This window comes from Bos indicus, chromosome 5 (assembly GCF_029378745.1).
Source record: "Bos indicus isolate NIAB-ARS_2022 breed Sahiwal x Tharparkar chromosome 5, NIAB-ARS_B.indTharparkar_mat_pri_1.0, whole genome shotgun sequence".
NCBI lineage: Eukaryota > Metazoa > Chordata > Mammalia > Artiodactyla > Bovidae > Bos > Bos indicus.
In genome coordinates this window covers 91,852,733-91,866,157 of record NC_091764.1, presented here as the reverse complement: position 1 = coordinate 91,866,157, position 13,425 = coordinate 91,852,733, and the positions used below count along the sequence as shown (strand labels likewise).

General features: G+C 35.6%; 1 protein-coding gene across 1 annotated transcript in view; it reads left to right on the top strand.

Moving 5' to 3' along the window:
* PIK3C2G (phosphatidylinositol-4-phosphate 3-kinase catalytic subunit type 2 gamma) overlaps nucleotides 1–13,425 on the top strand; it is a 644,646-nt gene that overhangs the window by 152,357 nt on the left and 478,864 nt on the right. The gene's annotated exons all lie outside the window — the stretch shown is intronic.

Below are 13,425 nucleotides of genomic sequence, written 5' to 3'. Positions count from 1 at the left end.
GAGAGTAAAACAAATATCAAAAAAACCAGGAAACCAAAGATGAACCCCATATCAATGGCAATTACAAAATCAGGCAAATAATAATTATGTATGGCTGTGCAAGGACTGTCTCATTCGAATTCCATTTAGTCTGCCACAGATCAGTTGTTTCACTCTCAGCCTTAAATGTTTCCCCTCTGACTCAGATAATTGCCCTTAAGTGGGTATAGAACCCCTGCATCAATTCCCCACCCACCAAGTGCAGGTCCGGTCCTACTAACACTCCTGTTTTTCCCCCTAGTTCCTTTGTCCTACTGAGTTTTGCCTGGTTCTATATATTCTTTTCCACTGATCAAGTACTCCTTTCTGCTCTCAGCTGGTGTTCTGCATGTACTTCTGTGTCTAAAGGTGTATTCCTGATGTATCCATGGAGCGTGATGTACTCCGCATCCGCCTGCTCCTCTGCCACTTGTCCTCCCGGCTTTCATTTTTCTCATACTAATACAGATATCACAATGTTCTTTCACTAAGTATCTGCTGATATATCTTTTATATTATTTAGCTTAAAACTCTCTGTGCTTATTGTTCATATTTTCTACCTTTTTTGTAATGTACTTACTGTTTATTTTCTCTCTCCCACTAGAAATTGCATTTCATGGTCACAGGAATATTTGTATGTTTGACTCAGTGAGGTACTGAAATATCTAGAACAATGCTTGGCACATAATAGGATCTCAAAACATACTTGTTAAGCTAATTTCATGATGTAATTTATAGTTTATATTTAACTGGACATTTTTCCATTTTAATCTAAACCCAGAGTCTCTGTTTCTTGTTTTCTTGCTGTTGTTGTTCAGTCTCTACTGCATGTCTGGAGTGGGTAGCCTAGGGGATGTTCCTACCCCAGGGATTGAACCTGGGACTCCCGCACTGCAGGTAGATTCTTTATCATCTGAGCCACTGGCTTGAATACAAATATATACATATATATATGTGTGTGTGTGTGTGTGTGTGTATAAAAGATATGTGTGTACATATATATACATATATACATAATCTGTTTTTTCTGCATTATGTGTACTGTGCATAATTTCTATTTTTATTATATTTTGTCTATCCTTACAGTATTTTGTCCTATCCTTATAGGTTTTACACTTTATTGCTTAATCATTTTAAACACATAAGATTCATTTTATTATTTTCATTTAGTCTTGTTATTTCAAAATTCTGGCTTATTTTTGCTAGAACTGATACTTTACTCATGACACTTTGTTCATTCACTTGTATTGTGATTTATTTTAATCTAAAGCTGCTTTGTAGTGAGGATTGTAATTTTTCCCTACTGAATTCCTCCCAGCCTTACATTATAAGAGTGTGGCTCTAGAGCAGTGTTACAGGTTTACAAGGGTATCTCTGGACCAGGACAAATATTTTTGCTAATCTCAGACTGAGGACTTTGGCACACAGTTGGTGCCTTTTAATCATAATTGATTTCACCTAAGACACAGACCTTGGGTCTTGATTTCTCACAAGGAGACATTTCCCTTAACTAAAAGGGAACAGTTTTGAACTTCTTTTCTCCCAAGACTGGCAGTCAGAGTATATCTAATACATCTCATCAGGGAGTTTTTTTTTTTTTTTTTTTTAATGGATTCAATTCTTATTCCAAGGTTTGTTTAAACTCACGTCCCAAAGTAATCATAGGATCACCTTAACTCTAGAGCTTTTAACCCTAGTTTTTGTACCTTTTCAGAGTGTACCACTGGGGCTTTCTTGTCTCTAAGAAGTCAGATGAACAATCCATATTATTCAGTACATTCAATTCTTTGTAGGAACAAAGGATAGGTTTTTAACTTGATAAAAAGCCCTGAAATGATACTTCTGAATCAATGTGTATTTTATAATATACTACAAAAGGAAAAATAAACTGATTATTACTCAGATCTATGAAAGAGAATGGTACAGGTGCATTGTCAACAAAGAGAATTTTTAAGAATTATTTTTTAATAAAAAAATCCTTACTTAGGAATATAATTCAATTAGCTCAAAAAGGCTATTACTACTTTTTAAAGAAGGTTTCAAAGTATTTTAGGGATAAATCTCCCTAACTAATTTTTTAAATAAATAAAAAATGGAGAAATAGAATTGTACCCTAGTGTAATCCCATTTCTAATAACAATATTGAAACAATATGAAGTTACAATAGCTACAATATGTAGGTATAACAAACTCACATTACACTAAATTTCATGCAATTTTTAGTACTCTGAGGGACATGAAAAACCATTTACCCTTTAGATTTTATAGATTTCATAAATGAAGCAACCAAAATTAAGAGGTTAAGAGTTTAAAAAATCTGAAAGCCTTACTCTAAGTTCATGAACAAGATAAGTATGTCCCTTCTTATCACTTTTATTCAAAATAGTCCTAGAAGTCCTATTCAGAGCAATTAGACAAGAAAAATGAATTGGGATTATATGAAAAGACCATACCAAAAACTGTTAGAACTAATAAATAAAATAGGTAGTTTAGCAGAATATAATATCAGTATACAAAAACCAGCTGTCTTTCTATACAGCAACAACTATCAAGAAGATAAAAAACAACCCTGTTTATAATAGCATCAAAAAGAACAAAATATTTAGGAAAATATTTAATCAAGAAGGCAAAAGATCTGTACATTTAACAGAATAAGACACTGATTAACAAACTGAAGAATGCATAAATAAATGGAAAGATATTCCACTCTCATGGACTGGAAGAATTAATACTGTTAAAATGACTATACTATCAAAGCAATCTTGAGATTTAATGTGATCCCAATCAAAATTTTGATGTTCTTTTTTACAGAAATTGAACAAAAAGTCTTAAAAGCTATGTGGAATCATGAAATACCCTACATAGCTAAGCAATCTTGGAAAGAAAATAAAAGCTGGAGGTATCACACATCCTGGTATCAAAATATACTACAAAGGTGTAATAATCAAAACAATATGACAGTGTTATAAAAAACAGACAGAGATCCATAGAACAGAGAGCACAGAAATAAACCCACACATACATGGTAAATTAATGTATGACAAAGAAGCCAAGAATACACAATGGTTTGGGGAAAACTGGACAAAAGACAGGATAAGAAATTTTGGTGAGGATATGGATAGAAAGAAATCTTTGTACATTTTTGTTGAGAATGGAAGTTGGCACAGCCACTATAGAAAATAGTATGGAACTTCCTCAAAAAACTAGAAATACCATATGATTCAGCAATCCCACTTCTGGGTATATATCCAAAAGAAATAAAAATAAAATCTCAAAGAGATATATACACTCTCACATTTACTAAAGCATTATTCACAATAGCCAAGACATGGAAAACAACATTCATGTCCATCAATGGAGGACAGAGAAAGAAGGCATGGTTTACATATATAGATATATATTACACATGCATATTATAATAATGTGTGTGTATATATATATATATATATAGTGAAATATTATTCAGCTGTGAATAAGCACATTCTGTCATTTGTGACAACACAGATGAACCTTGAGGGCATTATGCTAAATGAAACGAGTCAGTCAGAAAAAGATAAATACTGTATGGTATCACTTGCATGCGGAATCTAAAAAATCTGAACTCACAAAAACAGACAGCAGAGTGGTGCTTACCAGGTTCTGGGTAGGGGGAGGACAGGGGAATGGGAGATACTGATCATATGGTCCATACCTCTGATCATAAGATACATGTGTTCTAGAAATCTAATATATAGCAAATCATGATAGTTATTAACTATAATACTGTATTACATACCTAAAAGTATCTAAGACAGTAAATCTCAAATGTTCTAACCACAGAAAACAAAGAGCAATTAGGTGACATGTTGCATGTTTTAGCTAACCCTAGGCAGTAATCATTTTGCAGTATCAGTTCCGTACAACTCAGTCACTCAGTTGTGTCTGACTCTTTGTGACCCCATGGACTGCAGCACGCCAGGCCTCCCTGTCCATCACCAACTCCCAGAGTTTACTCAAACTCATGTCCACTGCATTGGTGATGCCATCCAACCATCTCGTCCTCTGTCATCCCCTTCTCTTCCTGCCTTCAATTTTTCCCAGCATTAGGGTCTTTTCCAATGAGTCAGTCCTTTGCATCAGGTGGCCAAATTATTCCTTCCAATGAATATTCAGGGCTGATTTCCCTTAGGATGGACTGGTTGGATCTCCTTGCAGTCCAAGGGACTCTCAAGAGTCTCCTCCAGCATCACAATTCAAAAGCATCAATTCTTCCGCGCTCAGCTTTCTTTATAGTCCAACTCTCACATCCATACCTGACTTCAGGAAAAACCATAGCTTTGATTAGAAGGACCTTTGTTGGCAAAGTAATGTCTCTGCTTTTTAATATACTATATAGGTTGGTCACAACTTTTCTTCCAAGGAGCAAGTGTCTTTTAGTATATATGTATTAAATCAATTTGTGGCCTACCTTAACTCTGCCTGAACTTACATGTCAGCTACATCTCAATCTGGCTGAAAAACAGAACTTCAGAGAAAAATTAATACATATATATATTTTAAATAGTTCTCAATTATGATTTCTAATATGATGTCTTTATATACACATATGCATACATATATATAAACTATATGAATAAAAGCTATTCAGTAGTTCTTAAGAGGATAAAATATTATTGGGAGCAAAAAGTTTTGAGAATTAATTCATTAGACTGAACTCTATTCTTTAAAAGACAGTGAATCCAATAATTTCCTTGTAGGGAAGAAATATAAGTACAAAGCTACAACACACACTTTTAATTCCAATTCCATTAACTTATCAATGAAACTTTTAGATTTTATATGGGTGACAGAAAAAGAGAGTGAGAATCTCAGAGAATAATACAATTTCTTTAAAATTTTATAAAAGTCCTTTTATAGCCTTGAGCCCCTGTCCAGGCCTTGGAAGTTATTGAAAGTTATTGAAAGAGGGAGCATTAAATAGCTAGATTGTTACTGGTAACTTTTTAATCATATAAATTAAATGTGTCAACAGTAAGAGTTAACAGAAGAGATTGGAGAAAATTATTTTTGATGGTGGTCATGCCAATCATTGAAGGTTCTCAAACAAAGTATGGGAACATGTAATTTTATTTGCACAGCAACTGATAAGATAAAATCAAGGGTGAACAAAACTCCTTTCAAAATGTGTAGTGAATCATTAAACATGAAATGAGCTTCTGAGTTCACCCTGTTTGCTTTCTAATGAGGCGAGAAATACAATTAAAATAAAGAAGAAATAATAAGATAAGTAATACTGATGTACATTGTGTTATAAGATATTATCTGTATATGTGGCTCAGCTGGTAAAGAATCTTCCTGCATTGTGGGAGACCTGGGTTCAATTCCTGGGTTGGGAAGATACCCTTGAGAAGGGAAAAGCTACCCACTCCAGTATTCTGCCCTGGATAATTCCATGGACTGTATTTATATGATAGAAATACCTAAATAATTGTAAAAATGATTATTTCATAAATGGCATTAGAATTCCCATAAGCAATGTTTTCTACAATGTATATTTTTCAAATTTCAGGGATAATTTCTCTGGGTAAAAATAAAACAATATATGGCAATAATATTTTGTTTAACCATTTAATTGTTGAGGATTTGGTGTGAAACTCTTCTTTTGGAGACAGGGCTTTAAAACCCAGAAAGGTTAAATGATATGGTCAAGGTCAGTAGTTCATTTCCACTTGATCCAAAGAACCAAGTGGAATTCAAATTCAAAGAAATGAGGTAAAATAGAAACTTTAGAAACACAGATCACTCTAGATATTTTAGTCACAAATAAGAGTGTGCAGTTAAAGAATATTAGTAAAAGTGCTTAACACTTAAGAAACCAGTGGCAAGATAATAAAGTTCTCATTACAGAGCTATCATTTTGGGATTTTTTTTTATCTTGTAGCTTATGAAACTAGCTTTCATTTTTAATGTGTACACACTTTTCCTACAGTTCTTGCATTTTCAAATAGAATTTAAAATTTGGAAACTCTAAATGTGACACAAACATGGAATCTGTCATTGTAACAATACGTAGAGCATACGCCTAAGCTTATTAATGTAATATTTTGAGACTTTTTAATGCTATATATTACTATAGACAAAAGAAATATTGAGAAAATTATGACTGAATCCTTGTTTTCAAGATCTTATGTTCAGGAGGAGAGAACAAAGTGACAATTACAGTTCAAGATATTGTGAGCTAGTAATTATGAGACAAGAGGCTCTACTGTAAGAATTTAGTGTGAAAACAGTGGTAGAATATTAGCTGTCACAGTGATCTTAGTAAATTATAGAATTAAGCAAAATAACTTTATCTGCCAAAGAAAATGTCTGGAAGAAAAGGACATTTTCCCCAAATTCCAGGATACATAATAAAGTAGAAAATGAACTGCCTATCAGTGTCAATAACAATATAATCAGATAGCTAACAACAGAATCTAAAAGTATAATAAAAGAAACCTAAGGTAATTCCGGGTATCATCAGCTCTTGGTCAAGCCCTTTGTATTAACAGAAAGAGACATTATAGATTCTAATGGTTAGGCAGTCTAACAAATCGGGATTCTGCAGGTTCTTGGTGGATTGCTAAAAGAGTAAAATAAAACAGAGCACTTGGTAGGCAGAGATTTTACATTACTTTTGGTGGAACTCAGAGCCTTTTTCATACCTAATTTCTGGGTTTCTGAGAACTACCTTAATCCAGGAAACCAATGAAACATGCAATTTTCTCTGATATCTTAAATTATTTTTCTAAAGTGTTTTGGAGAAATATCAATAACCTCAGATATGCAGATGACACCACCCTTATGGCAGAAAGTGAAAAGGAACTAAAAACCTTTTGATCAAAGTGAAAATGGAGAGTGAAAAAGTTGGCTTAAAGCTCAACATTCAGAAAACGAAGATCATGGCATCCGGTCCCATCACTTCATGGGAAATAGATGGGGAAACAGTGGAAACAGTGTCAGACTTTATTTTTCTGGGCTCCAAAATCACTGCAGATGGTGACTGCAGCCATGAAATTAAAAGACGCTTACTCCTTGGAAGGAAAGTTATGACCAACTTAGATAGCATATTCAAAAGCAGAGACATTACTTTGCCAAAAAAGGTCCATCAGGACAAGGCTATGGTTTTTCCTGTGGTCATGTATGGATGTGAGAGTTGGACTATGGATAAGGCTGAGCACCGAAGAAATGATGCTTTTGAACTGTGGTGTTGGAGAAGACTCTTGAGAATCCCTTGGACTGCAAGGAGATCCAACCTCCATTCTGATCTCCATTCTGAAGGAGATCAGCCCTGGGATTTCTTTGGAAGGAATGATGCTGAAGCTGAAACTCCAGTACTTGGCCACCTCATGCGAAGAGTTGACTCATTGGAAAAGACTCTGATGCTGGGAGGGATTGGGGGCAAGAGGAGAAGGGCACGACAGAGGATGAGATTGCTGGATGGCATCACTGACTCGATGGACATGAGTCTCAGTGAATTCCGGGAGTTGGTGATGGACAGGGAGGCCTGGCGTGCTGCGATTCATGGGGTCGCAAAGAGTCAGACACGATTGAGCGACTGATCTGATCTGATCTGATCTGACTGATGGTGTCTGGGAAGGAAAAAAGCACAGTATTTTTTTAATACAGCAAGATAGATTATAATAAAAGATTCATTCTGAAATCAAAGATATGGGTGAGATTTCAAGATTTATAATTTTCCCATATGCTGTCATGGAAGTCCTACATTCCTTCTGGCTCTCAATTTTTGAACTATAAAAGGAATCTATTTTCATATGCCCAGAGTCTTTCCAGAATTTTTATATCAACTGCTAAAAGTATGAAAACTGTACTACATGATATTAATAATTTGGCATCTGAATTTTAAAGTACTCCATTAAGGAGGTAATTGAGCCCCTCCCCCACAAAATAGGGAAAAGCTTATGGAAGAAAAAAGGCATATTCAATAATATATAGCTCAAGTTTGGGAGTATTTATTATTACTTAACAAACACAGTGCTTTATTCTTTATATTTTATTATCACTATTGCCAATGAATTCACATTTTAACTCAAAGCTAACATCAGAATTTTATACTTTTTGATGCTGGTGTAATATAATTAAACAATGAGAAGAGTCCTACTTCATAGGACTATAAGTGAAAGATTTACTTACATTTCAATATCATGTCATAAAATTGTTGCAGCATTCTGTTATATAACTGATAAATAAAGTGGAGTACAATTTAGTAATTCATCATTAACAATATGACTGTTATGCACACTGGAATTCTCTAATGGTCAAAACTAGGACATTCTCTCCCTACAGGCTGACCTATATAGAATCCCAAATTATGATTATAATCAATTGTTTGCTTGGCAGACTCTGAAGCAAAGAGGAATGTTATAATTTGAATCTTTAATGGCAATAGACTAAGGTGATGAAAATCATTTATTTTCGTGTTGGAGACTGTCTATCGAAAATTTTCCAAATCATATCACAATGGGCTGATAAAGAAAAATGATATGCTCTATAAAACACAATGTGTACTCAATGAAAGTTGCTTCCTCCCTGTAGGGTTTCTCCCAGATTTTAACATGCCGGTGTTCATCATTAGTGTTTCAGAGGGAAATATTATAAGCCCTATTTTCCCAAAAAGAGTTTTTTTGGTGGTAGGGGTGGGGTATGAACTCTGATATCTCCCAGAATTAGAGATCCAAGAAACCCAGATTCAGACTATGGAATTATAATACTGCAAAAGCTCCAGCTTCTTCTCACAAATGTGTGGACATCTCTTTTGTGGCATGTCCAGCATCTATAAGGAGGGAGATCCATGGCAATCAGAATCAGTGAGATTTCAATTTGCCAGAACTTGTAGGAAGCAAAAGTTAACTTCCTGGATTGTGAGCTATGGAGGTAGTGTGTTGTGCTCAGTTGCTCAGTCCTGTGCAACTCTTTTGTGACCCCATGAACTGTAGCTTGCCAGGCTCCTCTGTCCATGAAACTTTTTTAGGTGAGAATACTAGAATGGTTGCCATTCCCTTCTCTAGGGGATCTTCTCAACCCAGGGATCCAACTCATGTCTCTTATGTCTCCTGCATTGGCAAGAGGATTCTTTACCACTAGCGCCACCTGGGAAGCCCTTCTCCCCCTCTCTCCCTTCTAAACCAAAACTGCAACCAAAATTAGCTTTACTGATTAACAGGGGCAATATCTGGTTAGATTCCTTCAACTCTGATTCCATGACTGCTTTCTGTATGTTTCCATTACTGCTCAATCACTCTTAAGATTATATTCTTCATATATATCAAGGTCATACATTATATAAAAGACAATACTTTGGGGGACGTCTTGCCCTTGTTATTAATCTATTTGATATGATTTATCTCTTCTCTGATCCATTATCTTGGCTTTAAATGTATTTCTCAAGGGAATTTTACTTGCTAGTTCTCCTCAACTTCTCCCCCAATACCACTTGTAGGCATAAAAATGAATTCAAATGAAGTACTTCCAACTATCTCCTTCTGTGTCAGTCTCTCTGACTCCTTACAGTACTTTAGGACTCTAGCATACATATCTTTAGCATCATAACAAGTATCTAGAGCTTAATAAGCTTGAAGATCGTTGGACTTCTTCCTAGACAAAGTAATCAATCTACTCTTTTCTCTTGTTTTGGGTTCTGCTGTCTTTGGACTGCACGTGTGCTCAAAAATTGGGTCTATCTTTTCCTCCCCCCACCCCCAAAACAGATGGTCCTCTGATAACTGATGCTTTTAAGAAATAAATATAGTAAAACTGCTAATGACTGGTATGGTTTTATGTTTCTGACCTTCTGTCAGCCATTCCTATTGAATAAGAACTACTTTCAAAAGAATGAATATCTAATGGTGGAATTTAATTGAAGATCAGATCAGATCAGATCAGTCACTCAGTCGTGTCCGACTCTTTGTGGCCCCATGAATCGCAGCACGCCAGGCCTCCCTGTCCATCACCAACTCCCGGAGTTCACTGAGACTCACGTCCATCGAGTCAGTGATGCCATCCAGCCATCTCATCCTCTGTCGTCCCCTTCTCCTCCTGCCCCCAATCCCTCCCAGCATCAGAGTCTTTTCCAATGAGTCAACTCTTCGCATGAGGTGGCCAAAGTACTGGAGTTTCAGCTTCAGCATCATTCCTTCCAAAGAAATCCCAGGGCTGATCTCCTTCAGAATGGATCGGTTGGATTTCCTTGCAGTCCAAGGGACTCTCAAGAGTCTTCTCCAACACCACAGACTATTAGCACTATTTGCCTACTCAAATTATATCATTAAAGGACCTGTCTTTCCACATTTTCTTTAAAACTGATATTTCTCTTGCTCATGTTTTTCTCCCACCCCAACTGCAAGCATTTTACTTTTCATCCTTCTTGTGGTTCCTCTGCATGTTACTCATGCTTCAGTCATGCTTGACTCTTTGCGACCCCATGGACTATAGCCCACCAGGCTCCTCTGTCCATGGGATTCTCCAAGCAGGTATACTGGAGTGGGTTGCCATTTCGTCCTCCAAGGGATCTTCCCAACCCAGGGATTGAACACACATCTCTTGTGTCTCCTGCATTGGCACGTGGGTTCTTTACCACTAGCACCATCTGGCTCCTCTAGGGCCTCAATAATCAGTAAGTTTCATCTTATAAATGAACTGTACTCTACCGAGAGTAACTGGAGTAAAACATTGTATATACTGCTTCCTGGATTCATAGAAAAACATAGGCAAGTTTATTTAGTAATCTCTGCTGTGGGCATGAGTGGTTACTCATGTACAATAAATTTGCTCTTCCAGATATAGCCAATGTTTGTATGAAACCACTAAGATTAACTGACTAGTATATATCTACATAGTCCTCAAGTGACCAGAATTAAAAATTAATACAGAAATTATGAATTTTAAAATCTTCAGCAGATTTTTTTATTTAAAAAGTGAAACCTCAGAAACATATTTTACAAAGTTCACATTTTAGAAATAAAACTATCATTAAAAAAATCTGTTTATACATGCTCATCTTCACCCCATAAGTTTCCAACAAAGAAATACCAATAGTTTGTTTGTTTGTTTGTTTTTAAGTTCTAACGTTATCACAGTGAAAACAATCGTTCCTCACAGGTGACAAATGTGGGTGACCCCATACTTAAATGTGAACTCTAGCTACTAACAAGTTTAACTAGCTTGACGTAGTTAAAATTGGTCAGAAAAATCCTGATTGTCTCATGTCAAACAAAATGTATATTCATTAACTAGCCTTTAGAACAGATTGATTAACTGGAACTGCAGAGGCTTAGCTCATTCTTAATGGTGTGAACAATGGTGTTACTTGTTTCTATGTACTATTATTATATGTAAAAATGTTATGTATTTCAGAAGCAGAACAACTTTATGGTTCTAAAAAGAGGCTGGGGAAGTAAATATAACAGAATTTTATTCCTAATATAAGCAATCAAAAACTTTCACTTATTCTGCAACTGTTATACACCAGTGTCTTCTTTAATTCCCCAGGGCTGGAGGTGGAGAATATTTGGTTGAAAGGAACATATGTTCCTGATGAAGCATGAGTTTTCTCAGTACCAAGTCCTAAATCTACCACAATCACAATGAACTGCTGCCTGACATTTAGAGAAGCATTTCATTTCCAGAAGGTGGCGTTCTAGAATAGTTAGAAACGGGTTTGCTTCTGTTTGAAACTAAACAGAGACGCATTAAATTACTATTCAAGTTAACTGAAAATCTGGAAACACAGAGTGGCTATTCAAACCAAAAAAAGAAAAAAGTCCCGCTGTCCTCTTGGTGATAGCATTTAAAAATTCAAATATTTGTGTCCATGATCTAACTTATTTTCTTGGGAAAAATAGCAACATGACAGTTTAGATATTGCAGCATTTAAACAAAATGAAAGAACAAACATTGAAAGAACAAACATTACAAAACAGAGTTACAAATACAGAGAAAAAACAAGTTGTTGCCAAAGGAGAGGTGGAGCTGGAGGAGAAAATAAATTGGTGAGAAAAATCAAGAGGTAAATGAGTCACAAGTATGAAATGAACAAGGTGGAGAATATAGTCAATAACTATGAGATACTTATGTATGGTGATGCTAACTAGACTTAATGTGGTGATCAGTTTGAAATGTATAGAAGTATCAAATTATTGTGTTGTGTAACAGGAACTACGGAGAAGGCAATGGCACCCCGCTCCAGTACTCTTGCCTGGAAAATCCCATGGATGGAGGAGCCTGGTAGGCTGCAGTCCATGGGGTCGCTAGGAGTCTGAAAGACAGGACTGAGAGACTTCACTTTCACTTTTCACTTTCATGCATTGGAGAAGGAAATGGAAACCCACTCCAGTGTTCTTGCCTGGAGAATCCCAGGGATGGAGGAGCCTGGTGGGCTGCCGTCTCTGGGGTCGCACAGAGTCGGACACAACTTTAGCGACTTAGCAGCAGTAGCAGTAGCAACAGGAACTAACATAGCTTTATAGGTCAAGTATACTTTAAAAACAAAACAAATTCATAGAAAAAGAGATCAGATTTGTGGTTACCAGAGACAGGGGATGGGGAAGGGGGAACTCAATAAAGGCGGTCCAAAGGTACAACTTCCCAGTTATAAGATAGGTGAGTACTGGGGATCCGGCGTACAGCATGACTGATAATAATTAACACTGCTGTACATTATATGTCAAAGTGGTTAAAAGAGTGAATCCTAAGAGTTCTCATCACAAGAAAAAATTTTGTCTATTTCTTCAAATTTGTATATAAATGAGATGACAGATGTGCACTGAACTTGTGATAACCATTTCATGATGAACATAAGTCAAATCATTATGCTGCGTATCTTAGACTTATATGGGGCTATAGGTACTTGTATCTCAATAAAACTGGAAAAAATAGACATAAAATATAACAGACAATGTTAGAAAACTTTGTCAGTTTTACATAAAAGTATACCAATTCTGTTTTGACTTTTAATAAAGTTCACTTGTACGTATATTTGAATAATATTTGATGCCATACAATTATGTTATATAAAAATATATGCAAAATTATACAATTATGGAAATTTTTGATTTCTTATTGATTACTTAAAATGTACTTGAGATTACAAAATCTTTGGCCTGTAATAAGCATACGGAGAAGCTGAAAGAGAGTGAAAAAATTAGAAAAGACATTAAAAAAGATTTCTTCAGGAAAGGTTAATTCTTGAGTTTTCTAAACAGAGTTTTTAGAAATCTTTGCCCTGTGAGAATGTATGTGGCACCAAAGAAGTAATAAAGTTTGACTATAGTAAACTGATCCATTTTCTCTTCAAAGACAATTTGAGAACATTGTGATCTTGCCAGAGATTATGAATATTTTTAGCAGTTTTATTTATTTCTATCAGCAATA